This window comes from Cetorhinus maximus, chromosome 23 (genome assembly GCF_964194155.1).
Source record: "Cetorhinus maximus chromosome 23, sCetMax3.hap1.1, whole genome shotgun sequence".
Classification (NCBI taxonomy): Eukaryota; Metazoa; Chordata; class Chondrichthyes; order Lamniformes; family Cetorhinidae; genus Cetorhinus; species Cetorhinus maximus.
In genome coordinates, this window is record NC_135901.1 from 938,861 (window position 1) to 958,556 (window position 19,696).

Here is a 19,696-nt window from a genome sequence, read left to right on the forward strand (position 1 = left end):
TCCAGGTAAGGACAGCAGATTTCCATCCCGAAAGGGCATTAGTGAGCCAGATGGGTTTTTACAACAATCGACAATGGCTTCATGGTTATCATTAGACTTTTAGTTCCACCATCTGCCGTGGTGGGATTCAAACCTGGGTCCCTAGGGCATTACCCTGATCTCTGGATTACTTGTCCAGTGACAATACCGCTATGCCACCGCCTCCCCTATCACTGAAACCATTGTCTTCAGTCCCTTCTCCACTCGATAGCCATTGACTCCATCCCTCTCCCCAGCAACTGTCTGAGGCTGAACCAGACTGTTCACAACATCGGTGTCATGTTTCACTCCAAACTGACCTTCCGACCACATATCCGCATCATGTGAACATGCAAAGTTGGAGCATAAGTAGGCCATTCGGCTCCTCGAGCCTGCTTCGCCATTCAATATAATCTTGACTGATCTACTTGTATTTCAAATTCCACAGTCCTATCTATCCCCAATAATCCTTGATTCCCTTGCCTAACAAAAATCTATCTACAATAAAAGCAAAATGCTGCGAATGCTGGAAATCTAGAACAAAAACAAAATACCTGGAAAACTCAGCAGGTCTGACAGCATCTGTGGAGAGGGATACAGTTGATGTTTCGAGTCCGTACGACCCTTCATCAGAACTAAGACATATAGAAATGAGATGAAATATAAGCTGGTAGAAGGGGGTGGGACAGGAGAGCTCGATCGGAGGCCAGTGATAGGTGGAGGCTAAGGAGAGACTGCCAAAGATGTCATAGACAAAAGGACAAAGGGGTGTTGACGGTGGTGATATTATCTAAAGAATGTGCTAATGGGGACATTAAGAGAAGCAAGCAGGACAAGCTAGTGGCAGATGGCCCTAGTGCGGGTGGGGTGGGGGGAAGGAATTGAAATGGGCTAAAAGGTGGAGATGAAACAATAGATTGAAATAAATCTAAAAATAGGAGGGAAAAGAAAAAAATATAGCTGTAAAATAATTATAAAGTATTGGAAAAGTGGGGATCGGAAAGGGGGTGGGGATGGAGGAGAAAGTTCATGATCTGAAGTTGTTGAACTCAATATTAAGTCCGGAAGACTGTAAAGTGCCTAGTTGGAAGATGAGGTGCTGTTCCTCCAGTTTGCGTTGAGCTTCACTGGAACATTGCAGCAGGCCAAGGACGGACATGTGGGTATGAGAGCAGGGTGGTGTGTTGAAATGGCAAGCGACAGGGAGGTCTGCGTCATGCTTGCGGACAGGCCAAAGGTCTATCTACCTCTGCCTTAGAAGTATTTAATGAAGCTGCTACCACCGACTTCTAAGGCAGAGAGTTCCAGAGTCGCACAACCCTCAGAGAAAAAAATTCTCTTCATCTTTGACGAAAAGGTCGACTCCTAATTTTCAAACAATGTCCCAAGTTCTGGATTCACCAACAAGAGGAAATATCTTTTGCACGTCCACCTTGTCAAGACCATTCAGGATCATATATACTTCAATCAAGTCACCCCTCATTCTTCTAATCTCCAGTGGAATCAAGCCCAGCCTGACCAACCTTTCCTCATAAGACAACGCACTCATTCCAGGTATCAATCTAGTAAACCTCCTTTGAACCGCCTCCAATGCATTTATATCCTTCCTTAAATAAGGAGACCAAAAACTGCGCACAGTATTTGAGATGTGGTCACACCAATGCCTTGCATAACATCCTTACTCTTATGTTCAATTCCTCTTGTAATAAAGAAAAACATTCCATTAGCCTTCTAAATTACTTGCTGTACTTGTATAATAACTTTTTGTGACTTATGCACTAGAACACCTAGATCCCTCAGCACCTCAGAATTCTGCAGTCATTCTCCATTTAAGTAATACTCTGCTTTTTTATTCTTCCTTCCAAAGTGAACTTCACATTTTCCCACATTATACTCCATTTGCCAGATCTTTGCCCGCCCACTCAACCTATCTATATGCGTCTGCAATCTTCTCATGTCATTTTCACAACATGCTTTCCTACCTATCTTTGTGTCATCAGCAAATTTAGCTCCCATGACTTCGCTGCCCTCATCTAAGTTATTGATATAAATTGTAAAATGTTCATCACATTGTGACAATCAGAAAAACAAGGATGAGGTCGAGCGTGTTCATATGGCTGCCAGACCTGCTGAGTTTTTCCAGGTAATTCTGTTTTTGAATCAGAAAAACACCCATTTCTGCACACTCTCTGTTTTCTGCCATCCAGCCAATCTTCTTTCCATGCTAATATGTTGCCCACTACACCAGGAGCTTTTATTTTCCGCAATAACCTTTGATGTGGCACCTTATCAAATGCCTTCTGGAAATCCAAGTATAGTATGTCTACAGGCTCCCCTTTATCATCACCATGACCACCCATTTCCACCTCAGTGACATCGTCCAACTCCATCCTTGTCTCAGATCTTCTGCTGTTGAAACCCTCATCTATTCCTTTGTTACCTTTAGATTTAACTATCCTAACAAAATCCTGGCTGGAACAATATAAATACACATTGTTGTTGTTGACTTAGACACATGTCACTGTTCCTTCATCATCACTGAGTGAAAATCCTGCAACTCCTTATCTCACAACATTATGGGAGCACCTTCACCACTCGGACTGCAAAAATTCAAGATTAAACATCATCATCTCCACAGGTAACTGTGCTGTACAATTCTAGGACTCAACGATTCTTTACAGGCATTCCCTGTTCATCAGCATGTCCCCTTCCTTTTTAAGCACTCCATGCTCAGTCATCATTTCCTTCATTTGCAGACATTTCCTGACAATCACCATTTTTAGAGACGCTCCCTAACATTTATCACTTTCTCTCCATTTAGAGACTCTTCCTGAACGAGCTGACATTGCGCATGCGCTGAGGCCTCGCCGAACTCACCCCAAAGTCAGACCCGAGCGGGAGAAACCAAAAACCAGGGAATCGGGGAGAATTTTCACGCTTTCTAGTCGCGTCTTACATGGAAAATGTTGCCGGTTTTATTTTGGGATCTGGATTCACACTCGGTCATTGTAAAAACCTCCATTTTAAACCCGCTCGCTCGAGCTCTCTTCCCGTCCGTCGCCATCGCCCGCGCATGCTCAGATCACATTGCCCGGGGTGTGATTGACGGCAACTTGGGACCAATAGGAAGACGGGGCGGGACTGGAGGATCCATCAGAAGTGGCTGGCCCTCCAACCAATCGGAGTGAATGAGGGGCGGGGCTGAGCCCGGATCTCCCTCATTGGCTGAAACTCGGCATCATTTTGAAAGCTGATTTGTCTCAAACTCCAGGAGAAAACTGGGTCTTTCTGTTTGTGGCTTTAAACAGATGAAACCCTGTGGATGTGGAGCAAACATTTCAACATTTGTTAGTGAAATGGATTCATTCAGGACAGAGAGCAGGGATTATTTCTGGAAACTACACAGTGTAGCGATTGTTTCTCTTTGAACTCATCCCTTGGAGAACAGTGTGAATTAGTGGAAGAATTCACAGGCTGCTTCACCCTCCTTCCGTGTCTGGAACCATTTAATTCCAGCCGATTTGTTGATCCGGCTTCAGCAGAGAGTTTAATGAGCTCCCACAACTCATAATGGGAGTGTTCAGCCAGACCCGCCGGACACACCTATCCTGATGTCAACCCAGAATGAGCTGGAGAGCCGTCTCCACTCGCTAGGACTGTCTGCAGAGGGGTTTCTGGCTCAGAGGCGGGAATGTTTCATTTTTATCAACAACCCTAAACCCCTCAAGTTCCATTGAACTGACAGGGCCTCTTCATTTCTAAATACACTTCATTGTTTAAATAAAGTCTTGATTTTATGTTTGCAGCTTAATGGTGACACTTACATCATCTAACCACCTACTTCCTTGTGAGAGTGCACAACTACAGTAAGCTGCAGAAGCCACACCCTTGTGTATCCTCTACCAAGCCTCTCCTCATTCCCTTAGAATCAAACTATTCCTAACTTTGTCCAGTATTTTCATTATCCTAAAATGAAAGGTCTCTGTTTATTATGCTTAGTTATTGTGAATCTAATAAAGCTGCTCCAATGGTCATTCTAATTCAGTTTGTATTATGTTTAATCTTGGGCTATCATGTCTGCTTCTGTTTCTGCCTCATCTTCATGTTCAGTCTGGGTTCACTGGAATGAGCTTTCTATGGTCAGAATTCAGTTAAACAACCTGTTCATCTGCATGTATTCTCTCAGTGCCCTGGTGCCTGTGTTAGTTATTCAGTCATTGTTTAATACTTCGTCAGCAGCCTCTCAATTCAAGGATGACATCTATTCAGCGTGGTGAATTTCTGCCATTGGTCTTCTTTTGACTGAACAGACTGATTCTTGGCCTGCAGATCTTTTGGCTCATGGGGCAGGACATCCATGAAGTATTGGGATCTGGAGCGCAGCACTTGCTTCCATTTCTTTCCTTCTCTGCTGCTGCTCTGCCTCATCATTAACATGTTGTGACTCAAAGTGTGATGCAGCTTGATGGAAAAGTTGTCGCCATTCTGAACAATTGGGAGAAAGCTCCTCCAGGTCATTAAGGTCAATGCTGCTGCACTACAAGGTGAGCAGGCTGCAGAAAATTAGTTTGCATTTAATTAAATATTGAAGTTTCAGGGTTGATATGATGCCAATTTTTAAAATGATCAATGTGCTTGTGAGAGTAGATACAGGGAAACTATTTGCTCTGCTGGGGAATTGAGAACAAGGAGACAGAATCAAAATAATAAAACCTGGTGTGAAATCAGGAACAACGTGTTCAGACAGAGGTGATGGAAATCAGGACCAACCTCCCCAAAAAGCTGTGGATGCTGGGGGGTCAAATGAATTTTTCAAGACATGAATCGGTCGAATTTTGTTAATTAAAGATAGCAAAGTAATTTGATCAAAGATGGGAAAAGGGAGTTGTGGTTGTCACATGGCTGTAAGACATAATATTTAACAACACAAGTGAATTATCGAACTTCTCTTCAAATTTAAATGTAAATGTTTTGATAATATTTCTGCTCAATTTCAAACCGGGGCCCTTTTGCATGTTGGTGAACATGATAACCACTACAGCACAGAAACACTGCGCTGCCGAAACCCGATGGACCTGTCCACAGTGTTGACCTGTGTGGTCATGAAGCAGCACTTTGGGTCTTTGATTTGAAGAAAGAAATTCAGCTGCTATAATCAGTAATGCTGGAATCAGACTGATTTAGCAATGTCATCATAAAATTACATAGCACATTAGGAGACAATTTGGCCCATCGTGTTTATGTCAGTTTTTGCAATGAGCTTTCTGATCAGTCCCAATTTCCTTCTCTTTTTCAATTACCCTGATTTTTCTCCCTTTCAAGTCATTGTCCAATTCCCTTTTGAAAACTCGGTGTGAAGGGAAGCAATATTGAAAGAGGTGCAGGAGTTTCTGCAGTGTCCATGCGCACTGTGTGATCATTAACAAAGTCTCCCTGACTCAATGACATGAAGAGTTGGACTCGAGATTCTTCTATAGTTTTTGAACAAAAAAAAAGTATTTATGCAGCTGATTTCATACCGAACTTTCCAAAGAAGTTTAATCAGACAAAGCATGTCCTCATTTTTCTCAGTCACTATATACAATCCAATTCCCCTTTTTGTATAACCTTGAACAGATGCCATTATAGGAAAGGGGTAGTGTGGCCGAGCGGTCTAAGGCTCCAGTCTCTATGGAGACATGGGTTTGAATCCCACCGCTGCAGGAGTTTCGGACGGTTCATCTTTTCAGTCAGTTTAGCCAAATTCTTCCATGTGTGTCCAGGGCGTGTGCAGTGCTCCATTCTGGTGGAAAGATCGAGGAGAGGCAGCAGAAATTGCAGGACAGCCAGAAATAGGTGGGGCTGCATTTCTTCATTCGCTGCTGTAACCATTGTATGCTCTTAGGTACAGAACATTAAAAGGTACATGACGCGTGTGTACAGAGCTGAGCGGTTAAGGTAATTGGGTTTGAAATTCTTTAGAGTTTTCTGATACAAGTTCACATCCTGCCAGACTACATTTCTCACTGCTCCTGATTTAAGAATGATTTATCGAATTAATTATCTATTAAATGGACGAAAAGGTTTTCCAAATGCTCCTGTGTATTTTTCATTTCCCTTCATCTGCAAGCATTCACCAAAGTTGCAGGTGGAAATGGAACAAAAATGGAGCCAATTTGGTGACATTCATACTTTCTGGATGTTTGTCTTCCCTGGCACCTCTGTCACTCTTGGTGTCTATGTCTGTGTGTGTTTCTCACCTTGTGTCAATGTGGTTCAGTTCCCTGAGCGGGGAAACGCATTTTTACCATCGCAACTTTGACTCACTTTCGTTATGTATCTTCATGGAAATGGCACAGAGAATAACAGTCAGTTTAAAAGTTGCAAGAGGAGATTGATCTTTCTGTATTCTTTCAGCAGTTGGCTCTGTAGCAGAGTGATTAGCGCACTGGCCTTGTAAACCGGGGATCATGAGTTTAATCCTTGCTGGACCTCCAGTTGAATTTAGCTTCTGCTGATGTTAGCTGTGGGGAAGAAAACAGATTGGCTTTAAAGAGATTTGGGCAACAAAGATAGCAGATAAAGCATAATTTCATAATAGGTGAAGGTGTTTGATTAAAAAATTGGTAAAATGATTAGTTATGTGACGAACTGAAAAAAGCAGGGAGGTTATGCTTCAGTTGTACTGCACACTGGTGAGACCACATGTGCAGTAGTGGTCTCCTTCTTTAAGGAAAGATGCAAAGTTAGAGTAGTAAAGTTAGTAGTTCAGAGAAGGTTTACGAGACTAATATCAGGAATGGGTGGGTTGCCCAAGCAGATTCTCTCTATTCCTACATATATTACCGACATAGTTATGCATTGTAAGTGGGACAGATTAGGCTTGTATCCACTGGAGTTTCGAACAGTAAGAGGTGACTTGATCAAAACCTTTAAGATCCTGAGGGGTCTTGAAAAGGTGGGTGTGGAGAGGAAGTTTCCTCTTGTGGGATAATCTAGAACTGGGGGGTCACTGTTTAAAAATAAGGGGTCGCTCATTTAAGACAAGAATGAGGAGGATTTTTTCTCTCTCAGAGAGCCAGGAGTGTTTGTAACTTCTTTCCTCCAAAGGCATTGGAAGCAGAGTCCTTGAATATTTTAAAGGCAGAGCTAGATTTTTGGTTAACAAGGGGGTGAAAGGTTATTGGGTGTAGGAAGGAGGTTACCATCAGATCAGCCATGGTCTTATTGAATGGTGGAACAGGCTTGATGGGTCGAGTGGCCTACTTCTGTTCCTAGTTCGTATTTTTACATGTTCTTTGAGTCCAGGCTGTTTACTAACTCAGTGCTCGTATGTCACAAAGTCGAGAATGTTTGAAATTTTCACTGAGCAACATGTCAACAAACAGTGGATTCACTCAGTGCGATGGTGCGTACCAGTTCTATATGTGCAATCACAGAATAAATTTCTATTTGTTGCTTTCAACCCAATATTTCTAAAGGTTTGGATGTGAGGCACATGTTTGATCTAACTTATCTCATTTTCTTTGAAATAAATATTCGTAAAACTATTTGCCTGGGAACTTACTGGATAACAGCAGGGCTGGCAAAGTCTGGACATTTCCTCGTAGCCAAAGGACTCAAAGCAGAACTGTGTCGGTAATATAAGTAGAAGCAGGAATAGAGAGAACCTACTTGGCCCTAGATAGTGTCAAACCACCAATGTTTGGGTTAACAGCTGAATTCGCTAAACAAGATGTTACACAAACACCCTGTGACCTGATGGTTAGGATTCGGTGCTCTCATCACCCAGATCTGATTCCCGGTCTTGCTGTTGTGCAAAATATCACAACCAGAAACTAATTACTGATTCAAAAAAAATCTATCATCCCCAACACCTCATCCCCTTCCCACGGCACCTTCCCATACAATCGCAGGAGATGTAACACCTGCTCCTTTACCTCCTCCTTCCTCACTGTTCAAGGGCCCAAACACTCCTTCCAGGTGAAGCAGAGATTTATTTGCATTTCTTTCAATTCTGTGTACTGTATTCGCTGCTCCCAATGTGGTCTCCTCTACGTTGAGGAGACTAAACGCAGACTGGCTGCCTGCTTTGGGGAACACCTTCACACAGTCCACAAGCATGACCCAGACCGGCCTGTCATTTGACATTTCAATTCACCATCTCGCTTTCATGTTCACATTTCTGTCTTCTGCCCTCTACAATGTTCCAGTGAAGCCCAGTGCAAGCTGGAGTAACAGCACCTGATCATCTGATTAGGCATTTTACAGCCTTGTGGGCTCAGCATTAAGTTCAACAAATTCACACCATGAACTCTGTCCTCCATGTTGTATTTTTCCACCCACCACCATCCCCCCGCCCAAGAGTCAGTCTGTATCTTGTTCTCAGACAGAGCTGTCCCTTTGGGCGGGATTTTCCGGCCCCGCTCGCCGCCAGGATCATCAGGTCCCGCCATGACGGGGCCGCAAATTCCAGAGCTTTTAGTGCAATTAGCACATTCAGCTACTTTGCTTTCAGACAGTGCTGACATTTATTCTGCGATCAACACCTGCTTTAGTCATGAATACTATCATTATCATTCCCTTTGTCTTGTGTTCCATGACATCTTTGTCATTTATTCTCTCCTGGCCTCCAACATATGCCTGACCTTTCATTTTGCTCCACCTGCTCCCTCCCTCACCCCTGCAACAGCATTAAAACCATCACATTCCTAGTTCTAAGAAGAGTCACATGGACTCGAAACTTTAACCACGTCCCTGTCTCCACAGGTGCTGCCAAACCTTCTGAGTTTTTCCAGCATTTTCTGTTTCTTTTGTCAGATTTCCAGCATCTGCAGCATTTTGCTTCTATTACAGATTTAAAAAAGAATCATTTTCGACACAAACATTAACTCTGTTTCTGTCTCCACAGATGCGAACAGACCTGTCGATAACTTTAGTGCCCTCTGTTTTTATTAGAGCACGAATTACTGGCTTTATCATAACATAAAATACATAGCAAGTTGGCGAAATCAGTGAAATGATGGGCAGAGTTAAAATTCCACGTGGATGATATTAGATAGAACTGGAAATGTCTGAGATGGAGAGTGGGAGTTAAAAGGTGTAACATGAAAGTGGAAGAATTTGATGTCAGTCAAATACTTTTCATGGTGAAAGTCTGCCATGCATTACCTTGTAAGTTTCACAGGAGCTGCAATGATTAGGTTGGTGGGTTTTGGATGTGGAAATTTGCATTTCTACAGCTTCTGGTACTATTTCGCCACACTGTCGATTTCATATTCCAGCCAATAGCAAAGGTTATTTTAATTGTCTGAAGAAGTAATTTGTGTTCTATTTGAACATGTCATTTTGTAGGAGGTCTCTGTTGAAAGTGGTCTGGAATGAAAAAACAATGGCAGAAGTAACCTCGATAAATTCTATTTCAGGGCATTTTCCATGATGGTCTAGTGGATAGGGTTCTCCACTCTCAGCACCATAACCTAGGCTCGATTGTCAGTCAGGGAATAAAGATTTATTGCTCCTAAAAAGATATGCTTTAATTCCTGATTGAAAACAAAAAACACAACAGCTTTTTCAGAATCAGTGGAGTGAGTTGAAGTTTCGCATCAGAAATGGAAATGTCACACCTGCTTCAGGTCAAGAACAAATACAGATGCTGAGCTGGGAAGTGAAAGAAATAAAAAGGAGGGCTGCGATAGGTTGCAATGCATTGGCTGTGGAGATGTTGGTGCAAGGCAGAATATGAGTGGGAATGGGGCAGATTTTACTGAAGCGTTGTGTGTAGTTCTGAGAATGGCACCTTAAAAAGGATCAATATTGATCATGGAAACAGCGCTGTGCCGATCCACCAGGACATCAGTTCTGGGATGTAAGTGGACATTTTACCCTCCATAAGATTGAGGTCATTCAAAACTGCTGCCTGTATCTAAATTCGCAGCAAGTCCCATTTCCCTATCATCTCTGTGCTTGCTAACATACATTGGCTCCTGGTCAAGCATTATCTTTAGTTAAAATTCTCCTCCTTGTTTTCAAATGCCTCCATAAACTTGCTCATCCCTATCTCTAATCGCCCAGAATCTCAAAACCCTCTGGGATATCTGCGCTGCACTAATTCTGGCCTCATTCCTCATCACAATTGCACCACTATTAGTGACTGTGGTTTCAGTTGCGCAAGCTCCAAGCTCTGGAATTCCCTCCAATCATCTCTCCGTCTCTCTACCTCACTCTCTACCTCATTCTTCTCCTTTTAGACACTCCTGAGAAACTTACCTCTTTGGTCAAGCTTTTGGTCATCTGATCCAATATCTTCTAATGTGGGCCAGTGTCATGCTTTGTTATATAATGCTCCTGTGGGACGTTTTGCTGTGTTAAAGGTGCTATATAAATAAAAGTTGTTGCAGCTGTATTGGTTAAGGAGAGCATTGCAGTGCTGGAGAAAGAGGATGCCCCAGAGGGTTCAAGGGCAGAATCAATTTGGCTAGAGCTAAGGAACAAAAAGGGTGCAATTACATTGCTCGGTGTAGTCTATAGACCACCAACTAGTGGGATGAATGTAGAGGAACAGATCTGCAGGAAAATTACAGATAGGTGCAAAAATCATAGAGTAATTATAATGAGGACTTTAATTACCTCAATATTGACTGGGATAGTGGTAGTGTAAACAGCGGAGATGGGAAAGAGTTCCTAGTGTGTTTTCAGGAGAACTTTCTACAGCAGTATGTGTCCAATCCAACAAGAAAGGAGGCACTTCCAGACCTCGTTCTTGGAAATGAGGTGGGCGAAGTAGATCAGGTGTCAGTGGGGGAACATTTAGGAGACAGGGATCATTGTATCATAAGGTTCAGGATGACTGTAGAAAAGGACAATGGGCACCAAAGCAAAATACTGTGGGTGCTGGAAATCCGAAATAAAAACATGAAATGCTGGAAAACCTCAGCAGGTCTGACAGCAACTGTGGAGAGGGAAACAGAGTTAACATTTCGAGTCCATATGGTTCTTTTTCAGAGCTAAGGAGAAGTAGAAATTTGATGAAATTTATACTGTTCAAGGGGGTGGAGAACGTGAAGCTGGATAGAAGGTCAGCGATAGGTGGGGGCTAAGGAGAGATTGACAAAGATATAATGGACAATAGTCAATCCAGAGTAAGGATAATTAACTGGGGAGAGCCGACTTCAATGGGACAAGAAGGGAGCTGGACCGGATATACAGGGACCAAAGGTTGGCAGGAAAAACTGCAACAGAGCAATGGGCTACCTTCAAAGAAGAATTGGTTCGGGCAGTCAAGCTATATCCCCTCAAAAGGGAAAGGTAGGGCAAACAAATACAGATCTCCCTGGACGAAAAATGAGATCGAAATTAAGATTAAAAAGGAAAAAGTGTGATTATCACAGGTGTCAGGTGGAAAATACAACTGAGAACCAAACAGAATACATAAGGTTCAGAGGAGGTGAAGAAGCAAATAAGAGAAGCGAAGAGGGATTATGAGACAAGACTCTCAGTCAGGGAATGAAGCTTACAGCAAAATTCAGTTAATGCTGGGAATCTGAATTAAAACAGAAAATTCTGCAAATACTCAGCAGGCCCAGCATATATGGAGAGAGAAATTGAGTTATATTATGGTCCCAGCTGATGTTACTACTGGGCAAGTCATATATTAGGGTGGAACACGTCTTGATAGATCCTAACTTTTATTTTTTGTTTAGAAACGAGGAGGGCAGCGATTGAACTGAGTCACAGGAGTCATCTGATGAACTTTGAATAAAAGAATAAAGCATTTATTAAACAAGAAAAGATTAACAATATTAAAATACTCCTTCACCCACAACTATATATTTACAGATATATACAGATTTGTAAGGATGACACAAGTAACAAAAGCTATCTTATACTGTAATGTTCACAGTTAGTACACATTCCATGTAAACCAATAGGCAACTTGTGGTCAGACACACCACACTCTGAAACCAAGTGACAGATGCCACCCCAAACAGATGCAATGGATCTTTCATCAAATCCCCCTTCCCCAGACACTTATCACACCATGAGCCAACCGGTCTCAATGAACCCAATCTTTGACATGAGGGTTTATAATCTCCACTCTCAAGAAACCTGCATGGAATCTTCTCCCAAATGACACGTTTTCTCAGATGCCATCCACAAGGGTCCACCTCCAGGGTTTCAAACTCTCCATCTGATGTCCCTATCCCCTGGATCGCCACGTGCATTCAAGCCTTCTTCCACACACTCTCTCTCTGGTTCAGCAATGCCAACAGAACACCACTGCTTCACATGCCATGGTGAAGAGTTACAGACATTCAACTGTCTACTTGGATCGTCTGTCTTCTTGCAAGCCTATTTTGCTTTAAGTCTGCTTCCTGCAGCTTTCTCCCCTTTTAGCTTGGAGTCTTCCTTCCTGCTCCTTGCTTTCACTTGCACTGAACAGGATCTTTTCCAGATTCATGTCCTTGTCCTTAGACTTAACTATCCTCTTGGGACCTTTCCTGTTCCACTCCCTGGTTTTTGGGGCTTTCTTCTTTAGTTTTTGGAACCTGCTCTTGAGTTTTCCACCTCCTGTGTCCAGCTTCTCCCGTCACCTGACTCAAACTGAACTCAAACTGCTTTCAATTTCTCCGTGTCTCTCTGTCTGAGCCCCCTGTTGCTAGACAACAGCACAGTTTTTTCTACCTTGTGTTTGTTTAACTCCCCTTCAAGAGTCGTAAAACCTAATTAAAATGCAGGCATCTTTTAAAGTGAAACTGAAACTCAAGCTCCACCCTTTCTTAACACACAAATACAGAAATAGAAATCAAACTTAAACTTAAAGATAAAACTAATAAAACACCTGCAAATACAAATACAACTTACTTAAACTATCTACAGTTCATAACACTTTATCCTTTGAAAGAAAGAAAGTTTCACAACAGTGAATGTGTTTTTACAATGGCCTTACATCCGCCAAACACAAACTTAACATCATAAACCTCTAACAATAGCTTATTACATACTATATTAATAAATCTACCATCTATTTGCACAACTACACGTGTTATGTTGTACAACTACAAAAATTTAAGCAAAACAAAGTCTATAAATGTAACAAAACTGGCAGAATTTGTCCACCATAACATTATCATAACTCAACCCCTGTGGTTCTTTTTTCTCTTATTCCAGGTGCAATTCCATCCTCAAGCTCATTTTCCGAACTCACATGTGATAAATTCTCATTTCGATTTAGCAAAGTCAAAATGCCAGTTTTGCACATTAACATCTCATTTCTTCTTTGATCAAAACCTCTTTTCATCATTTCATGGATGGTGTTGAGATGCCTTTTATGTTTACACAAACGGGTTTCCTACTCCTGCTTGGTTTAATCTTTAATTTTTTAATGATCTTGTTTCTCCCAATCCCATTTTAAACAGGTCTTCTCCACTTCTCTTTCAGCAGCATCAATTGTTTTCTCCCTTTGCAATTTCATTGTTTGTTCTAACTCTTCAACTCTTTTGCACAATCCATGAACCATATCATGCCAGTGCTCACTCAGCAGGCTTTGAATGGTCATTTGCAAACTGTTGAATTGCCTGAATTCCAACTTCTGTATCTTGTATATTAGCACTGACAAGCACCTGTAAATCAGTGTCTCTAGTGAATGAACTGAAAGGGTAATTTTGCATTTTCAGGCCTTTTTGTTGATGCTTCTTAGTTTCCAATTCTGTAGGCACTTCAGTTTTTTCTGCACAGCCCATTACTGAAGTTGATACATGTTACTTGGATCAGTTTTTTTGCTCAATTGGACCACAATTCAGCAATAAATGTTTACTCACAGAACAACTTCAGAACGGTGACACTCCATACCACACACTTTCTCCTTCATTTCCTCCAGTTTGCATTGAAGTTCGAGGACCTCATTATTCTTTTCCTGATGAAGCTCTAACCGTTCGTTAGTTTTGGCTTTAAATTCTGCATTCAACCAATTATTCTGTTTTACCAACAATTCCTTTTCTTGTTGAAGGCATTTTCCACGATACTTCATAACAACTTCTGATGCGTGAAGCTCATCAAGTTTTAACTGAAGATTGAACTTTGTTAAATTTGCTTCTACAAATAAATCATTTAGGTATTTCAAGTCCTCCGTCAAATGCCCTACTCTCCATGGCTGATTCTCAATTGTTCTCACTAATTCTCATTTTTCATTAGCCAACTCCTCTCTTGTACGTGAAAGTTGGTTTCCTGCATTAATAAGGTTTTCCTTCAATGTTTGCTTCATTTCTGGCCACAGTAATTTTCTGAAATTTGTTAAGATCAGCATGATCAACTACCTGCTGCCTGCTGCAGTACAGTTATCACCACATCACTGTCTCCACTAGCCAAATCATTACCCAGAACAAAACCTACCCCCTCAATAGATGATTTAGGAATAATTCCCACCGTAACAATTCCATTTACAAAGTGACTTTACAAGTTGACTTTACACAAAGAAACAGGTTAATAAATTCCATTAATACCTCGTATTGATACTTCTTCCTTCATAAAACTGCCTGGAACACAAATTGTATCATCAGCCACCATCAATGGCTGATCTGCTCCAGTGTCTCTAAAAATTTTGACTATTTACTTATTTTGCTGGAGGAGTAATGGAACACTTCTCCCTTCCAGACTAAACATCCAGAACCTCTAATAGCCTGCCTTCCTTCAGCAGTAATCAAAGAAGAATTCTCTGGACTACCCTGAACCATACCCCCCTTTCCTGTGGGTTCTAAGGGCACACGTTTCACCTGGACTACTGCTACAGTTTTAACAACCATTTCCTTTTCTGATGCAACCTTTCCTGAGGATTCCTTGGACCTTTCTTTGTATCTTGTCCCAAATGATGCTTTCGCTCAGACACCTTCCACAAAGGTCCACCTCCAGGGTTTCAAACTCTCCATCTGATGTTCCTCTCCCCAGATCACCACGTGCATTCAAGCTTCCTTCCACGCATTCTCTCTCTAACTCAGCTGTGCCAACACAACACCGCTGCTCATGTGCCCAGAGTAAAGAGTTACAGGCCAGCTGTCTCCTTGGATCTTCTTACTTCTCGCAAGCCTATTTTGCTTTAAGCCTGCTTCCTTCAGCTTTCTCCCTTTTAAGCTCGGAGCCCTCCTCTCTGCCCCTTGCTTCCACTTCCAGGTTCCTATCCTTGTTCTTGACTTAACTGCCCTCTGGTACCTTTCCAGTTCCACTGCTTGGTTTTGCTGATTTTCTTCTTCAGTTTTTGGAACTTGCTCCTGCAGTTCCCACTCCTGTGTCCAGCTGCTCCTGGCACCTGGCTTCAACTGAATTCAAACTGCTTTCGGTCTCTCTGTGTCTCTCTATGTGGGCCTCCTTTTGGCAGACAACAGCAGATTTTTTCTACCTTGTGTTTGGCTCCCCTTCAAGAGCTATGAAACCTAATTGAAATGCAGGCATCTTTTAAAGTGAAACTGAAACTCTAGCTCCCCCTTTCTTAACACACAAATACAGAAATACAAAACAAATTTAAACATAAAGCTAAAACTCATTCCTAACATCCACAAATACAAATATATCTTACTTAAACTACCTCTACTTCCTAACAGTTGCAGCAGCAAGTAAATGAGGTGGGGTGAAGACAGGTAGCATTATGGAGATTGAACTATCTGGTATTAGTGATGGTGTGGATATGTGGTCAGAAGCTCATCTTGGGGTCAAATCTGAACCAAGATTGTGAACAGTGTGGTTCAACCTCAGACAGTTCCCAGGGAGCGGGATGGACTCAGTAATTAAGGAACAGTATTTATAGTGGTGACCGAATGGTTTTGGTCTTCCCAATTTTTAACCGAAGGAAATTTCTGCTCATCCAGTACTGGGTGTCGGATAAGCAGATTGATAATTTAGCTACAGTAGCGGAATGGAGAGGGATGGTGCTGAGGTAGAGCTGGGCATTGTCAGTGTACATGTGAAAACTAACACGGTGCTTTTGGATGGTGTCACCTAGTGGCAGCTTGTAGATAAGAAATAGGAGGGACCAAGGATAGATCCTTGAGGGACACCAAGAGCAGGAACTTTGGAGAGGAAAGGACGGTTGAGATTGAGTGGTAGTTTGCAAAGATGATGGGGGTCAAAGGTTGATTTTTAGGATGGGCGATGTCAGTGGATTTAAAGGTGAGAGAAACAGTACCAAAAGAGAGAGAGAACTGCTAACAGTATCAGCTAATGTGGGGAAGATGAATAATCAGCAGCTTAGTGAGAATAGGGCCAAAGAAGTAAAAGGTCAGGGACAAGATGAGCTCTGAGAGGCCATAACAGGAGACAGGAGCAAAACTGGAAAAAGATGTGAGTTCAGGGCTCAGATATGAGGGAACTTTAGAGACAGTTTGTCCCGGTGGGCTAGTGGATGGGAGGGAAGCAGCAGAGGCAGCTGATTGGATTGTCTCAATCTTAGTGACAAAGAAGCTCCATGAGCTCCTCACGTTTGTTGTTGAAGATGAAGATAGAGGAGATGGGGAGAGGGAGAGCCCTTCAAAAGTAACTAACTTACGTTTGAGATATTAAGAAGACTTAGCACACTGTATTTAACACAAAGATGATTTATTTTACTTTTATCTTCAATATCAGCAGACACAGACCACAATGAACATGGTTCAGTCCTGAATGTGATTAGCAGCAAAATCCAATCACTTGTGAACTCGCTGGTGTTTCAGAAGGTGGGACATCTGAGTGAATCCCTTCCCACACTTGGAGCAAATGAATGGTTTCTCCCCAGTGTGAAGTCGCTGGTGCGTCAACAGGTGGGATGACTGAGTGAATTCCTTCCCACACTCAAAGCAAGTGAATGGCCTCTCCCCAGTGTGAACTCGCTGGTGCATCAGCAGGTTGGATGACTGAGTGAATCCCTTCCCACACTCGAAGCAGGTGAACGGACTCTCCCTAGTGTGAACTCGCTGGTGTCTCAGCAGTGTGGATGACTGACTGAATCCCTTCCCACATTCAGAGCAGGTGAACGGTCTTTCCCCTGTATGAGTGCGCTGGTGTACACTGAGTTGAGATGATTGCCTGAACCTAGTTCCACAATGAAAGCACCTGAACGGTCTCTCATCAGTATGAACACGTTGATGGAACATCAGCTCCTGAGAGCTTTTATAGCACTTCCCACAGTCTAAGCATTTAAAAGGTCTCTTGTCGGTGTGAACTCTTTAATGTGCCATCAGGCTGGATGAATTAATGAATCCCTTTCCACACTCAAGGCAGGTGAACGGCCTCTCCCCAGTGTGAACTCGCTGGTGTGTCAGCAGGTGGGATGAACAAGTGAATCCCTTTCCACACTCGGAGCAGATAAATGGCTTCTCCCCAGTGTGAGTTCGCTGGTGTGCACTGAGGTCAAATAAATGCCTGAAACCAGTCCCACAGTGAGAGCACCTGAATAGTCTCCCATCAGTGAGAACTCTTTGGTATGTCAACAGGTTACATGAATGAGTGTCTCCTTTCCCGCATTCGGAGCAGATGAATGGCCTCTCCCCGGTGTGACTGTGCAGACGAGTTTTCAGTTCAGATGGGTGATTGAATCCCTTCCCACAGTCCCCACATTTCCACTCTTTCTCCCCATTCTGGCTGCATTTATGTCTCGACAGGTCAGATGATCTGCTGAAGCCTCGTCCACACACAGAGCACGTGTACTGTTTCTCTCTGCTGCAAACTGAGCTTTTTCCTTCCATGTTCAAAATCCAACGATATTCAGGTTACAATAAATTGGGCGACTCCATCAGATTCTGAAGTGATATTTGGTTTCAGTTTCCTGACTGAATCCTCTCCTTCTAATACCCTGTAAATTTAATTTAAAACAGAGAAAAGAGAGTGAGAGAGAACCCACTAAAACACAAAGGCAGATTGTGAAATTGAGCGGAATGAATCTAGTAATTTGTGGGGCCGGCACTAGGAAAAAGTGACCATGAAAACTGCTGGATTGTCATAAAAACCTAACTGGTTCACTGATGTCCTTCAGGGAAGTGAACTTTCCAACTAGCCTGGGCCTATGCAAGACTCTGGCCTCCATGGTAGGAGAGACAGAGAGAGGTGATAAAGACAGTGGGTGAAGGAGAGGGATTTTATATACCTACAGTTTGACCATAACTCTAACAAAATCTCCCAAACCACTAACTTCCCACCACCTAGAAGGACCAGGGAAGCATATGTATGTGCATACCATCACCTCCAAGTCACACACTATCCTGACTTGTCTGATATCCAGTATTGGATGAACAGAAATTTCTTGCATATAAATACTGGGAAACTCTTTCGAGTTACCAACAGTCACAGATTGCAACTTCTTTCGAGTACAATCACAATTCTTGGTTTTCCAGGAGTGGGACATGAACCCACAACCCTCTGATTCAAAGGCGAGGGTGCTATGGACTGAGCTACAAACTCCATTTCCCAGCCACTGACTCCATCCTTCTCACTGGCAACTGTCTGAAGCTGAACCAGACTGTTCAAAACTTCAGTGTAATATTTCACCCCAAGATGAGCTTGCAACACGCATCCACATCATCAGACAGACTGCCTATTTCCACCTCAGTAACATCACCCGGCTCCATCCTAGTCTCAGCTCACCTGCTGCTGAAACTCTCAACCATTCCTCTGTCACCTCTAGACTTAACTATTCTAATGGACTCCCAGCTGGGCTCCCAGATTCAACTCCACCATCCAAAACTCTGCTTTCCACTTCCATACTCGCACCAAGTCTTGTTCACCCATCGCCATTGTGCTTGATGACCTACAAAGGTTTCCGGTTAAGAAGAACCTAAATGCTCAAATTCTCATCCTTATTTTCAATTTCCTTCATGGCCCCTCCCTATCTCTGTAATCTGCTCCAGTCTCACAACGCTCCACAATATCTGCATTCATCTAATTCCCACCTCCTGAGCATTCCTGATTTTAACTGTGCCACTTTGGTGGTTGCACCTTCAGATTCCAAGGCCATGAGCTCTGGAATTTCCTCCAAAAACCTCCCTGCCTCTCCATCTCAATTTTCTACTTTAAGACACTCCTTAAAACCTATTTAACCCAACCTTTCGCCACCTGCCCTAATATCCACTTATGTGGTTCGATGTCAAATGTTGCTTTCTAACATTTCTGTGAAATGCCTTGGAAATTTTATTTTGTTAAAGATGCGATAGAAATACAGTTTGTTGTTGCTGATTTGGACATTTATCACTGTTCCTTCATCATTACTGGGTGAATCACCTGTAACTCCTGACCTAACAGCATTATGGCAGCACCTTCACCACACAGACTGCAGCGGTTCAAGAAGGTCAAACATCATCTCCTCCACAGGTAACTGGGGATGGGTAATATCTGCTGCTGGTCTTGTTAATGACACCAAATGACACCAAAATCCCATTTAAACTTTTAAAATATATATATTTGCAAAGCAGGTTAAAAACATCCATGGAAATATTTGTTTCTTAAACAATACGTTTTTATGTTGTACAGAGTCTGTTCAATAACCCGATTTCCCTAGAAACTACCTCCTTTGACAATTTCACATTGGAATTTTCTGGGCCTGACTGGGTTCCATTGTCCTCAGGGTCAAACCCAGGTATCTCTTCTCCTCTATCTCTGCAACAGCTCAAACTGATGCAACAAAGGCTTTGAAAAGAAAATTGGATAAGCACCTGGAGAGAAAAAGTTGGGCTGCGAAGAAAGG

General features: G+C 42.6%; 1 protein-coding gene across 1 annotated transcript in view; it reads right to left on the reverse strand.

Moving 5' to 3' along the window:
• LOC144698110 (uncharacterized) overlaps positions 1–2,902 on the reverse strand; it is a 436,767-nt gene extending 433,865 nt beyond the window's left edge. The window contains exon 1 of the mRNA XM_078570037.1: positions 2,816–2,902. The gene's annotated coding sequence lies outside the window, so the exon portion shown is untranslated. The remainder of the gene's footprint in view (positions 1–2,815) is intronic.
• Between the last annotated feature and the right edge of the window lie 16,794 nt (positions 2,903–19,696).